The sequence below is a fragment of the Acomys russatus genome, chromosome 29 (genome assembly GCF_903995435.1).
Source record: "Acomys russatus chromosome 29, mAcoRus1.1, whole genome shotgun sequence".
NCBI lineage: Eukaryota > Metazoa > Chordata > Mammalia > Rodentia > Muridae > Acomys > Acomys russatus.
This window is the reverse complement of record NC_067165.1, coordinates 17,501,337-17,515,118: the sequence shown is the minus strand read 5'-3', so window position 1 is coordinate 17,515,118 and position 13,782 is coordinate 17,501,337.

Here is a 13,782-nt window from a genome sequence, read left to right as displayed (position 1 = left end):
AGCCCAGGTATCACTGTTTTTGCTTTTTTGTTTTTGTTTTTGTTTTTTTTTTTAACATTTCAAGCTATATTTCATCTTTTCTGTGTATGGGCATGCAGGCCACGATTCACAAGTGCAAGTCTGAGGATGAGTTTCAGGAGTTGCTTCCTGCCTTCCATCCTATGGGTCCTGGGGAATCAAACTCAGAATGTCCAGCTTGGCAGCAGACATTTACCTGCTGAGCCACTGCCCTCCTCCCCGTCAGTCTTGTTTACCTTGGTATGCTGAGCTCCAGCATCTTAGAGCATGCCTTTGACTCATCTTTTCCATCACAGGGTCGGTGAGTTAGAGGAATAGAGTGCAGGCTTGTGGGAATTTTAAAGGGCCAGAATGTTAGTGCCAGAGGTGCTGTGTGCCTGTCATTCCGGAACTTAGAAACTTGAAGCAGGAAGATCCCGAGTTTGAGACCACCCTGGGACACCAAGATCTTTTCTCAAACAGAACAAAAGGGAGCCAAGTTTGACGACCCATACCTACAATCCTAGCAGTTGGGAATCATGGGATTGAGGCCAGCCTGAGCTACATAGGGGTGCAAACAAGCATAAAAACAACAGCAATAACAACAGGGTTGGGAAGAGAGGAGAGCGGTGGTAGTTGAGAAATAATGAGGAGGAAGTGTCGTTCCCTAGGGTGACAGTAGCTGGAGGCCATGAGGGAGGATACCAGCTTCTGGACAGGAACCTTGGGGGTTGGGCAGGCCAGAGGGTGGGTCACAAGGGTGCCTGAAGCAGTCAGTGCACATTCTATGGCCCTGTCAGCAGCTGTGAGCCGCAGGGCCCAAGGCCCCATGATGATGTGTGCAATAACGGGAAGACCAGGCCGGCCTGAAACTCACGGAGATCCGCCTGCCTCTGCCTCCTGTGCGCCAGCACGCGCAGACAAGGCTGGATTCTTTTTTTTTTTTTTTTTTGGTTTTTCGAGACAGGGTTTCTCTGTGTAGCCTTGGCCATCCTGGACTCACTTAAGGCAGGATTCTTGACTGAGGCAGCAAAGAGCTTCATCATGAGCCACAGTTGGAGCTTATCAAGGAAAGCGTTACACATGGATTTAAGCAGGGAATTAACAACCACAACAACAAAAGGGAGGCACTCAAGGAAAGGATGGGCTACCTTCCCATACCCGAGTGTGGCTCTGGTCTTCTCATGAGAGAATCACACTTAAATGGCTTGTCTCCTCCCATGCACAGGTGTTTTGCCTACATGTATGAATGTGCACCATTTGTGTGCAGTGCCTTAGACGCCAGAAGAAGGGATCAGATCCTCTGGGCCTGGAGTTACAGGTGGTTGTAGGCTACCATGTGGATGCTGTGAATGGAACCAGGGTCCTCGAGGAGAGCAGCCAGTGCTTCTAGCTACTGAGCCATCTCTCCAGTTTACTGAATACCTTGACAATAGTCATATAGGAGATTTTGGTGGCCGCTCAATTTAATTCAAAGACTTGCTAAGAATTTTTTGAGTTGGAGGTGTGGCTTAGCTGATGGAGTTCTAGCATGCAGAAAGTCCTGGGTTCAATTCCCAGGGCTGCATACACTAGGCATGGCAGTGCACACTGGAAGTCTTAGTGTTTTGGAGACAAAGGCAGGAGCATAGGGGTTCAAGGTCATGGTCAGCTATACAGTAAAGCTAAGGTCAGTCTAGAACACATGAGACTGTCTCAAAAGTAACAGCAAAATGTTTTTCTCCCCATTTTTCCTTCTTTTGGGTAAAGGACATCCTAGGGAGATTCCTAATATAAGGTGGATACGATTCACACCTGATCAGATAAAACCAAATAGTCACAGAGGTTTTGCAAGAAGGTGAGGGAGTCTTTATTATAAATGGACTTTTTCACCTTGTTTGTGGCATTCCAAGAAAAGTGCAGGTTTACACCTGGGAAAAGGGAACGACATGCTTCAGTTTTAAACATTGGCTCATTGTTATTTCAATGTTCTTACTTGAAATATCCTTATATAAGAGGCAAGATGTCTCTGTGCCAGCAAGCTTCTCAGCAAACGCTGTTAATTGCGTTAGATTCTTGACTCTTGCTGGAGAGAGGGACTTCAACAAAAGACTTCAACAAGTGGAAGATTTCTCTTCTCCCTACGCACACCCCCTTAATGTTCTCAGTCATATTTCCTCTCCAGCCACATGGGGTGGACAGGCCATCAGTGTTGAGGTGACACGAATCATGTATCCTAACATGGGAAGTCAGTCCGTGGAAGAGACCTCAGAGCCTAGCTAGCTGGCTGTCATTCTGAAATTCTCACTCTGTGCTCAGCCTGAGGTAGCCAGGGAGCTGGGCTCTTGTGTGCAGTGGACACAGCACCCTGAATCCAGGCAGCCCTGGAGCTGATACTGAGACCAGAGGATTGAGGAAACTCCACTTATCTGTAGGGGCTTGCGTCAGCACAGAGAGATAAAAGGGACCTGGGCTGGCACTGGTGGGATCCACCAGCCAGCTCCCCCTCAGCCTGACTCAGGATCTCACGGCTGGCTGTCTACCCCCTGCCACCTCCCCTGCCTTCCTGCCACACCCTTGCCGAAGGCTGCACGTGGCAGCCGGAGTCATTTATCAAAAATGTAAACGAGATGCAGTCACCAGCCTCCCCCAGCTGAACCGTGGCTAGAGGCTTCCCACGGCTCTTAAGATAGGGGCTGGCAACAGTACCTACGAACAGGTGGGGAGAGGCATGATTTCAGGTCGGGCCAGGCAGAACGTTTTAAATTTTCAGAATGATTTAGTGAAATACCAATGGCAAGTGGGTCATTTGTTACTTCTCTTTTCTTTCTTTCTTTTGTTTTATTTTTCTGAGACAGAGTTTCTCTGTTTTGTTTGTTTGTTTAGCCTTGCCTGTCTTGGAACTCACTCTATAAACCAGCTGGCCTTGAACTCACAGAGATCCTTCTGCCCCTACCTCCTGAGTGCTGGGATTAAAGGCACATGCCGCCACCGCTGGGCTCTATACTTAAATTTTTTAATTTAACTTCAAAATTAAATTTGGAGGGGGGGGTTCAAGACAGGGTTTCTCTGTGTAGCCTTGACTGTCCTGGACTCGCTTTGTAGACCAGGCTGGCCTCGAATTCACAGTGATCCGCCTGCCTCTGCCTCCCGAGTGCTGGCATTAAAGGCGTGTGCCACCATCGCCTGGCCCAAAATTAAAATTTTAAATTAATTTTTAAAAAAGATTTATTTATTTATTTATTATGTATACATTGCTCTGCCTGCTTGTACCCCTGGAGGCCAGAAGATCTCCAGCCCGCCAATTTTTTTTTTTTTTTTTTTTTTTAATGTATGACGCAGGCTGAGTGTGGAGGTGAATGATAGCAATGTGGAATAGTTCTCTGCTTTCATCTTTCTGTGGGCTCCAGGGACTGAGCTCAAGTTGACAGGCTGGCAGGGCAAGCATTTTGAACTCAAAAATATTTTTGCTTAGAAGAGGACCTAGAGAAAAAAATTAATGAATATTATGAAAATTGAGACTGAAGAGATGGCTCAGTGGTTAAGAGCTCTTTCTGTTCTTGCAGAGGACCGAGGTTCAGTTCCCAGCACCTCTGGGGACTCCAGCATGTATATGGTATATATAAACTCATACAGTCACACACACACACACACGCACACACACACGCACACACGCAGACACATAATAAATAAGCTGTAAGAAAGGAAGGAAGGGGCCTGGAGAGATGGCTCAGTGATTAAAAGTGCTGTCTGCTCTTCTAGAGGTCCTGAGTTCAATTCCCAGCACCCACATGGTGGTTCACAACTATCTGTAATGTGATCTGATACCCTCTTCTGGCCTGCAGGTGTACATGCAGACAGAATCCTGTATACATAATAAATAAATAAATAAACAATAAATCTTAAAAAAAAAAAAAAAAGGCCGGGAGTGGTGGCACACGCCTTAAATTCCAGCACTCAGGAGGCAGAAGCAGACTGGTCTCTGTGAGTTTGAGGCCAGCCTGGTCTACAGAGTGAATCCAGGACAGCCAAGGCTACACAGAGAAACCCTGTCTTGAAAAACCAAAAAAAGGAAGGAAGGAAGGTGTCATGGCTCATGTCTTCAAGAAGCAAAGGCAGGAAGAGCATCTCTGTGAGTTCAAGGCCAGCCTGGTCTACATAGCCAGTTACAGGCCACCTATAGCTGTATATTGAGACCCTGTCAAAAACAAGAAGACATGAAAAAGAACTACTGAAATAATAGCACAGGTGGACCCCATGTAGTGACCACTTAAACAAGGCTCAGGACAGTGGGCCCCTTTTCAGGACTCTCTGCTCCTCTCTTTCTGGTTCTAACTATATTGCCCTTGCAGCTGAAAGATGCTGCTTGCTCCTCTGCTAAAATGTTCTCCCACTCCCCACGCTCAGACTACACCCTCCATCCTTTCACTGGCTCGGTGCTCTTACTGTGTCTGTTGTGCCTTTGACAGCATGGGTGCCTGCTCTGGAGTGCAGACTTGAAGCTTGGCTCTGTCTTGCTCACCACCATAGGCCCAGCATCTGCCCTAGTGTCAGGTACATAGTAAGCAACCAGCCGAACAAATGAATCTGTGTCTAGCATGGGGCAGTTGGTGGGGGGGGGGTGGTGGTAGGGAGAGGGTCAGGGAGGTGGGTTGGGAATTGACCAGCTTCCAGCAAGAGACTCCAACTGTGCATTTGAATGAGGCCTTGGAAACTACACATCTGAAGCCATGTGGTGGCGAAGGCGGCAAACACCTTTAATCTCAGCATTTGGGAGGCAGGGGCAGGTGGATCTCTGAGTTTGAGGCCACCCTGGTCTACCAAGTCCAGGACAGCAAAGGCACACAGAGAAATCTTATCACAAAGAAACAAACAAACAACAATAAAAATGTATGTGTCTGATCTTGGGTAGAGGTCAGTATCAGATGAACAGAGAGGAAGGTGATGGTACGCAAGATATCCCCGACCCCAATGGAAGTATCTTTTATTTGCTGGATTTAATTGTTGTCTCAGAGGCTTACTGCTTCCACCTGTTCTAGCCTTCACACAATCTTATCTAGGCCTAGAGTTTTCCCAGCCTCTGAGACTCACTGCTGGATAAGCTCACCCTTTCCTGTTCTTTTTCTGAATTTTTCTTCTTTTGTTTGTTTGTTTGTTTTCGAGACAGGGTTTCTCTGTGTAGCCTTGGCTGTCCTGGACTCACTTTGTAGACTAGGCTGGCCTCGAACTCACAGTGATCTGCCTGCCTCTGTTTCCCATGTGCTGAGATTAAAGGCCTACACCACCATGCCCAGCTTTTTTCTGAACGCTTGCTGGCTGCTTCAACTCAGCTGTTCTGGCTCAAACTGGCTTCACTCAACTTCTGGCTGAATTCCACTGCTTGGCCTCATGCTAACTTTGGCAATCTGTTCTAATCTTCTGGCTCCTTTTCATTCTCTGGCTCGTTCTGTCTTCACCTGTCTAGCTTGCTCTCTCTCCGACCTGTCTCTGTAAAACTGTCCCAGTGAAAACTGCCTCTGAATTCCACGAACTCCACTCCACCGCACTGCCTCTCTCCACTCACTGTCTTACTGACTAGAACTCAGAGACCTGCATGCCTCTGACTCCTAGATTAAAGCTGTGTCTGTTTACAGCTGGATCACACAGACCTAGAAGGTCTTTGGATGTGATCTCTTGCCAGAGCAGCCATGTTGTGAGTTAACATTCCTCTACATCTGCCCTCCCCTAAGCCGCACCCCCCTCCCATCAAGTGCCCCCACCCCCTGCTCTGCATGGGGAGATGGAAGGAGACATGCAATCTGACAGACTCTCTGACTTGGGCCTGGTTCTGGCTCTGCCACAGAGTACATGGAGCTCAGTCAGATGTGAGTCCTGTTCCTGTGGCCCCAGGGGAGCCATCCAGCTACTGTTGAGGTCTCGGGTTCTAAGACCCCACATCTGAGCTGGACGTGGTGGCGCATGCCTTTAATCCCAGCACTTAGGAGGCAGAGGCAGACGGATCACTGTGAGTTCGAGGCCAGCCTGGTCTACAAAGTGAGTCCAGGATGGCCAAGGCTACACAGAGAAACCCTGTCTCGGAAAAACCAAAAAAAAAAAAAAGACCCCACATTTTTCCTCCCTAGCCTGGAATTGGCTTCTTCCATTGAACCTCCACGTGCTTCCATGCCAGACATCACAGCCCCTGGGGCCAGACTTTTGCTATAGGAAAGTTTAGGTCCAGAAACTGTTATTTTCATTATGATCTAAAATTAGAAAACCTGCCAAATGTAGTGGCACATACCTGTAATCCTAGTACTCAGGAGGCAGAGGCAGGCAGATCTCTGTGAGTTCGAGGCCAGCCTGGTCTACAAAGCTGAGTCCAGGACAGCCAGGACTACACAGAGAGACTCTATCTCAGAAAAAAAAACTAAATCAGAAAAACCTGATATATGAGCTGATTGTTTAGAATATCATAATTAATTCTTAGCATGTTGGCTATTGTGTATGTCTATTTTTTTGTGTTTTGTTTGCTTACTTCCTTTTGTTTTGTTTTGTTTTGAGGCAGGGTCTCACGCTTTCTAAACTAGCCTCAAGTTTTCTATGGATCCAGGGATGACTTTGAACTCCTGATGTTCCTCTTCTCAAATGCTGGGATTTTACATATACAGCACCACAGCTGTCTTTTTTGTTTATTCCTTTTTTATTAAAAAAATTACAGTCAGGCATGGTAGCACACACCTTTTCATCCTAGCACTCGGGAGGCAGAGGCAAGTGGATTGTTGTGAGTTCGAGATTGGCATGGTCTACAGAGCAAGTCCAGGACAGTCAAGATAACATAGAGAAAACTTGTCTTGAAAAAAACAAAAACAAACAAGCAAAAATTACATTTTAGCCAGGCGAGATGGCCCACGCCTGTGATCCCAGCGCTAGGGGAGGCAGAGGTAGGTGGATTTCTGTAAGTTCCAGGCCAGCCTGGTCTACAAGGTGAGTCCAGGACAGCCAAGCCTGTCTCAATATATATATATATATATTTTCCTTTTTTTCTTTTTCTGTGTGAATTCTGGTTAGAGGAAAGCTTGTAGGAGTCACCTGGGTCAGGGGGATTGAACTCGGGTCATCAGGTTTGACAGTGAGCATCCATGTTCGTTGACCCATCTCACTGGTCCTGTTTGTTATTTTGAAATAGGATCTCACTATGGAGCTTTGGCTGGCCTAGGGCTTGTCTGGATCTTGTATCTGTCCTCCCTCCTTTGCCTTCCAAGTTACTGTTTTTTTTTTTTTTTTTTTTGAAAACAGGGTCTTGTCAGTCCTCTTGCCTCAGCTTCCCAAGTGTTGGGATTATAGGCATGAATCTAACTGGTTGGTTAGTTAATTAGAGACAGAGGCTCTCGATGTAGCTCTGGCTGGCTACACCAGGCTGGCCTCAAACTCATAGAGGTCCACCTGTCTCTGTCTCCCAAGTGCTGGGGTTTCAGGCACGTTCTACCAAGACCAGATTCACACACATACAATTAAAATTGATTTCTTTTTTTTTTTTTTTTTGACATTTATTTATTTTTATGGGTATGAATGTCTTGCCTGTGTGTATGTGTGCATACCATATGTGTTCCTGGTGCCTGTGGAGACCAGAAAAGGGCACCAGGTCCCCCAGTAAATTGTGAGCCTTTATGTAGGCACTGGGAACCTAACCCAGTTCTCTGCAAGAGCAACAAGCTATCTTTCTGGCCCTTTCAGATACATTTTTTTTTATACAAAATAAACAAAGCTGAAGTCTCTTTTGTTCCTCTGGCCAGCCCAGCTCACTCCCTTTCATTCCCAGGGTCACTTGTTCTAACTAAGCCGACATGTATCCATGTAATCCACTGTCCAAAGCAGATGTGCGCTCATGGCAGTGTTACTCATAGCAGTAAAACATAAAGTTAAAAAATATATACATTTGGAACCAGAAAGATGGCTGGACAGATAAAGTCCTTGCTGTTTTCGTATGAAGACCTACAGTCAGGTCCGTAGCACTCACTTGGAAGTCAGGGGCACACCAGAACCCCAGCACTGAGAAACAGAGACAAGCTGAAGGCTAGGGGTAGGACAGCACTTATTGGACCAAAGTGGCAAGTCGTGGGCTCAGTGAGAGGCCCTGCCTCAAAAGAGCGAGAAGGAGCACTGGCAAGAGGGCTCCTGGGTAAAGATCCTTCTAGTCTTAGTGTTCTGAGTGTGATCCCAGGGACCCACGTGACTGACTTGCATTAATTTTCCTCTGATGGCCACACTAGTGCTGTGGCACACATGCTTCCACAGATGTACATAAATACAGATAAATAAATAATGTGGTTTTCTTTTCTTTTCTTCTTTTTTTTACATTTACAAAACAATTTATTTTTGAAATTTTTCCTCTTCAGAGCCTTCCATTCACCTTCTTGCGTATAGCCAGGCTGTTGAAAAGCTGCTTTATTTTGTGCTTTCTTTCCGCATCCCGTTCTGTGATTTCAGAGAGCTGCGTTCTGGCCAGGAACTGATTGTCCTTTTGGATCTCCCCGACTGAGTACTTTGACTAGCCGGTAGGGGGTCAGGGGGACACGGTTGGACAACATGGAACAGCTTTAGTGGGACAGGCTTGCTCTTCTCGCAGATGAGTGGCCGGAAGGGCTGTTTTTGGCTTTCCATTTCTGACAGTATGCTTCCAGACAGCTCCTGAAGTTCTTGGGGGAGGCTACAGTCCACAAGATGCTCTGTCAGGAGGGCTTGGTGGCTGGTGATGGCACGGAAGGACGGCAATGCACTGTTTTTGTTTTATTTTCAAGACAGGGTTTCTCTGTGTAGCCTTGGCTGTCCTGGACTCGCTTTGTAGACCAGGCTGGGCTCGAACTCACAGCGATCCACCTGCCTCTGCCTTCCTAGTGCTGGGATTAAAGGCGTGCGCCACCACCACCTGGCATAAATAATGAGTTTTAAGAAGATTTATTTATTTATTATTCTTTACATAGTTCTCTGGCTACATGTACACCTGAAGACCAGAAGAGGCCATCAGCTCACATTAGAGATGGTTGTGAGCCACCATGTGGTTGCTGGGAATTGAACTCAGGACCTCTGGAGGAGCAGCCAGTGCTCTGATTCACTGAGCAATCTCTCCATCCCAATAATGATTTTTCAATTTTTCAAAAAACAATTTTTTTTTTTCCTTGACATTGATCCTTGCTGTTCTCTCCTTGGGTCCACTCTCCCAAGTGGTGCAGCCTGCAAGGGGCTGGGACAGCTGTGTAGCCTTGGCGGTCCTGGAACTTTCTTTGTAGGCCAGTCTGGCCTTGAACTCACAGCAATCTGCCTGCCTCTGCCTCCTGAATGCTGGGATTAAAGGTGTGTGCCATCACCGCCCAGTGCTTTTTCAAGTTTTTAAAGGATTATTTGTTTGTTTTGTTTTGTTTTTCAAGACAGGGTTTCTCTGTGTAGCCCTGGCAGTCCTGGAACTCACTCTGTAGACCAGGCTGGTCCCATTTTTAAAAAAAACTTCTTATTGATTCTTTGTGAGTTTCCTGTTATGCACCTCTGTCCCATTTGTCTCCCTCTCTTCTTGTAACCACCCTTCACCCTTGCAACCTCCCCCCAAAATAAAAAACACAACAACAGCAACAATAGCAACAACTGCAACAACAACAAAACCCAAAGCACAGAAAACATTTTGTTGTAGAAGCTGTAGTGTGTCACAGTGTGTCCCATAGTGTACCCCGCTATTCACACATCTTCACTGGCAAATGTTCATTACCATGAGTCATTATTCTGGTTTGAGATCTCTGGCTTCTGTGACACCATCAGTAGTGGCTCCTCATCCGGACTCCTCCTGGTTGTCCTGTTGTTGCCCTGTGTCATTGAGATCCTGCAGCTTTGGGTCAGCTGTCCTGGCCCTTCCTTTCATGTGTCCCAACTGTTTGCAGATGATATAGATTTGGGGGTGGGCCAACTCAGAGTCTTGGATCTGGGCCTGGGTGGCAGCTGAGCTGGTCAGCACACCCGCTCTCCCTTATGCACACCGCTAGGGCTAGCTTTCCATCAGTGCTCCAGCTAGGCCACCCAATGTCATCATCCACAGGAGGCAAGGTCAGCTCTCCTGCTCTCATGCCCTTGGGGCTGGCACGAACACACACACACACACATACACACACACACGCCTCCAGAGCCAGCTCCCCAGTCAAGGCATAAGGTCCCCTCTCCCAAGTGGTGCAGCCTACAAGGGGCTGGGCTAGCTCTCCTGCTCTTTTTTTTTTTTTAACTTTTTTTTCTTTTTTATTAATTTATTCTTGTTACATCTCAATGGTTATCCCATCCCTTGTATCCTCCCATTCTTCTCTCCCTCCCATTTTCCCCTTATTCCCCTCCCCTATGACTGTTCCTGAGGGGGATTACCTCCCCCTATATATGCTCATAGGGTATCAAGTCTCTTCTTGGTAACCTGCTGTCCTTCCTCTTAGTGCCACCAGGTCTCCCCCTCCAGGGAACATGGTCAAATGTGAGGCACCAGAGTATGTGAGCTCTCCTGCTCTTACACCCTTCTGGTATGCTCTCCCATGCTTTTGCCATCAGGGCCAGCCCCTACTGTGTTGTTCAGGCAAGGTGCAGGGATGGCTCTCCAAAAATGCTACAGCCAGTGAGGGGTTAGGGCTAGCTCTCTTTCTCTCAAGACCTCTGGGCTAGCTCTCCCACCTACCATGGGTGTGGTGAGGAGGCGGGGAGGGGACGGCATCTCCCTCCCTCCCCAAAAACCACATTACCTCATGGCAGGCCAGCTCTCCTGGGCTCTCATTTTCTCGGAGAGCCCTGTGCCTGTTCCACCAAGACCAGCTCTACTGTGCTGCCCAAGCAAGGTGCAGAAATAGCTGTGCTGGAGGTGGCAAGGAGTGGGGATGGTGGAAAGGAGAATCACTTCTGCGCTCCTGCTACCCACTGCTGACAAGTGTCCTGGTCAGATCTCCCACACTCACCCCCATCCCCACCACCAGGGCCAGCTCCACCACACTGCCTGGGTGAGGTACCAAGCCCACTCTCCTGAGTGCTGCCACCAGTGAGAGATGGGGCTAGCCCTCCAGAGCAGCGCCCCCCGAAATGTAGGATGCCGTACACACAGGCAGAAATATGTTTAGGGCTATTTCAGAAGTTGTTGGAAATTCTATCTTAACCCCAAACCAAAGGTCATTGAAAAAAACCAAAGGTCATTGTTTGTTTATGTTTCAAGACAGTTTCCCTATATAGCCCTGGCTGTCCCAGAACTCCCTCTGTAAACAAGACTGTCCTTGAACTCATAAGGACCCAGCTGCCTCTGCCTCCAGAATGCTGGGATTAAAGTTGTACACCAATACAACCTGGCTGAACTTTTTTTTGTTTTGTTTTGTTTTTTAAGACGGAGTTTCTCAGCTGGGCGTGGTGGCGCACGCCTTTAATCCCAGCACTCAGGAGGCAGAGGCAGGCGGATTGCTGTGAGTTCGAGGCCAGCCTGGTCTACAAAGTGAGTCCAGGATGGCCAAGGCTACACAGAGAAACCCTGTCTCGAAAAACAAACAAAAAAACCAACCAAACAAACAAACAAAAAAGACAGAGTTTCTCTGTGTAACCCTGGCTGTCCTGAAACTCCCTATGTAGACCAGGCTGGTCTTGAACCCACAGAGATCCGCCTTCCTCTGCCTCCTGAGTGCTGGGGTTAAAGTTGTACACCACAACTGTCTGGCTTTTTTAAAAAATGAAATTCTACTCAGCAGCTCAAATAGCCATTGATTTTTTTAAAAATCATATTTCAATTTTTTATTTTTTTACATTTATGTTTTGTTTTGTTTTGAGGTGATTTGTGTATGTCACTGCATACATGTGGAAGCCAGAGAACAACTTAAGGGAGTTAGCTCTCTCTTCCACTATGTGAGTCCTGCAGATTGAACTCAAATTCAGGCTGTCAGGCTTGGAAGCAGGCCCCCTTACCTGCTGAGCCATCTTACCAGCCCCTCCCTTTATTTCCTCATATAGATTTTATTTTTATAGGGTTATTTATTTTATTTATTGCATAGGAGTGCTTTATGTGCAGAAGAGGGCATCAGATCTCATTACAGATAGTTGTGAGCCACCATGTGGTTGCTGGGAATTGAACTCAGGACCTCTGTAACCACTGAGCCATCTCTCCAGCCCGATTTTATTTTTATTTATGTATAAGTGTATGCATCTGTGTGAATATATGCCATATGTATATGGGTGTCTGGAAGCCAGTGGTAGGCATGTTTCTCTAAGTTCTAGGCCAGCCTGGTTATGCATTAGTGAGTTCCAGGACGGTCAGAGCTAAAGAGATTTGATCTCAAAAAGCCAAACAAACAGCCCTCTCAGATACACCCAGAATAGTTCCAGAACAAATATCTGGCTACTTCACCATAATGTGAAGGCGATAGGAACGCAGTTAAAACTGTACTTGGAGGTTTCATCTCTTTGTGAGCTAGCTGTGTGCGGCCTGTTGCTTGGGACGCTGGACAATAGCAGGGAGCTGCAGCTCCTGGCCATCCGTCCAGCTGTGAGGGTGTAGAGTGTGCCCAGTGTTCTGCTAGTGTGAAGCACCTCAGTGCACTCAAATGCATTCATCAGGATAAACCAAGAGCGCCTATAAATTGGATAGCAATTATGCTATTTTGATGGACCACTAGGGGGCAGTAATGGATAAAGAACAGGTGAACAGGCTGTGAGACCCACTCCAGTTGTTTTAAAGGATTTTCTGCTAAGCCTGAGTTTGAGCCTTAACCTATTTTTATAACTTATTAACACTAAGTTGTTTGGTACTATCGCACACTATTACTGTGTTCTTTTTTCTTTTTCTTTTTTCTTTTTTTTTTTTTTTCGGTTTTTCCGAGACAGGGTTTCTCTGTGTAGCCTTGGCCATCCTGGACTCACTTTGTAGACCAGGCTGGCCTCGAACTCACAGCGATCCACCTGCCTCTGCCTCCCGAGTGCTGGGATTAAAGGCGTGCGCCACCACGCCCGGCTTATTACTGTGTTCTAATACAGCTGCTACTACACACACACAGACACACACACACACACACACACACACACACACACCTCTCTTCCTTTGACTGGGTTTGGTGACTCATTGCAGTCCCAGGGCTTGGAAGGCTGAGGAAGGAGGACAGGCCAACCTGGGCTACACAATAACTTTCAGGACAACTTGGGCTTCAGAGTGAGACCCTGGCTTAAAAAACAGAACAACAGGTGGTGGTGGTAGGCGTGGTGGCGCACGCCTGTAATCCCAGCACTCCAGAGGCAGAGGCAGGCAGATCTCTGTGAGTTCGAGGCCAGCCTGGACTACAAAGTGAGTCCAGGACAGCAAAGGCTACACAGAGAAACCCTGCCTTGAACAAATCAAACTCAAGACAAACCATACCAAATGAAAAAACAAAACCCCCCCCAAAAATCTAGAACAACAAGATAAACAAAAGAAAGGAAAAGGAAAATTCCTATCACCTGATACTGAAGAATAAAAACCATAAAATTTTAGTTTTCATTTTTGGTTTTTTTTTTTTTTTTTTTTTGCCTGTTTTGCTTGTAGAGCAGGCTGGCCTTGAACTCACAGTGATCCGCTTGCCTCTGCCTCCCTGAGTGCTGGGATTACAGGCGTGTGCCACCGTGCCCGTCTAGGTTTTTTTTTTTTTTTGTTTGCTTGTTTTTTTTGTTTGTTTGTTTTTAGACATAGTTTCTCTGTGTAGCCTTGGCTGTCCTGGACTCACTTTGTAGAGCAGGCTGGCCTCAAAACTCACAGAGATCCACCTGCCTCTGCCTCCCAGAGTGCTGGGATTACAGCTGTCTAGGTTTTTA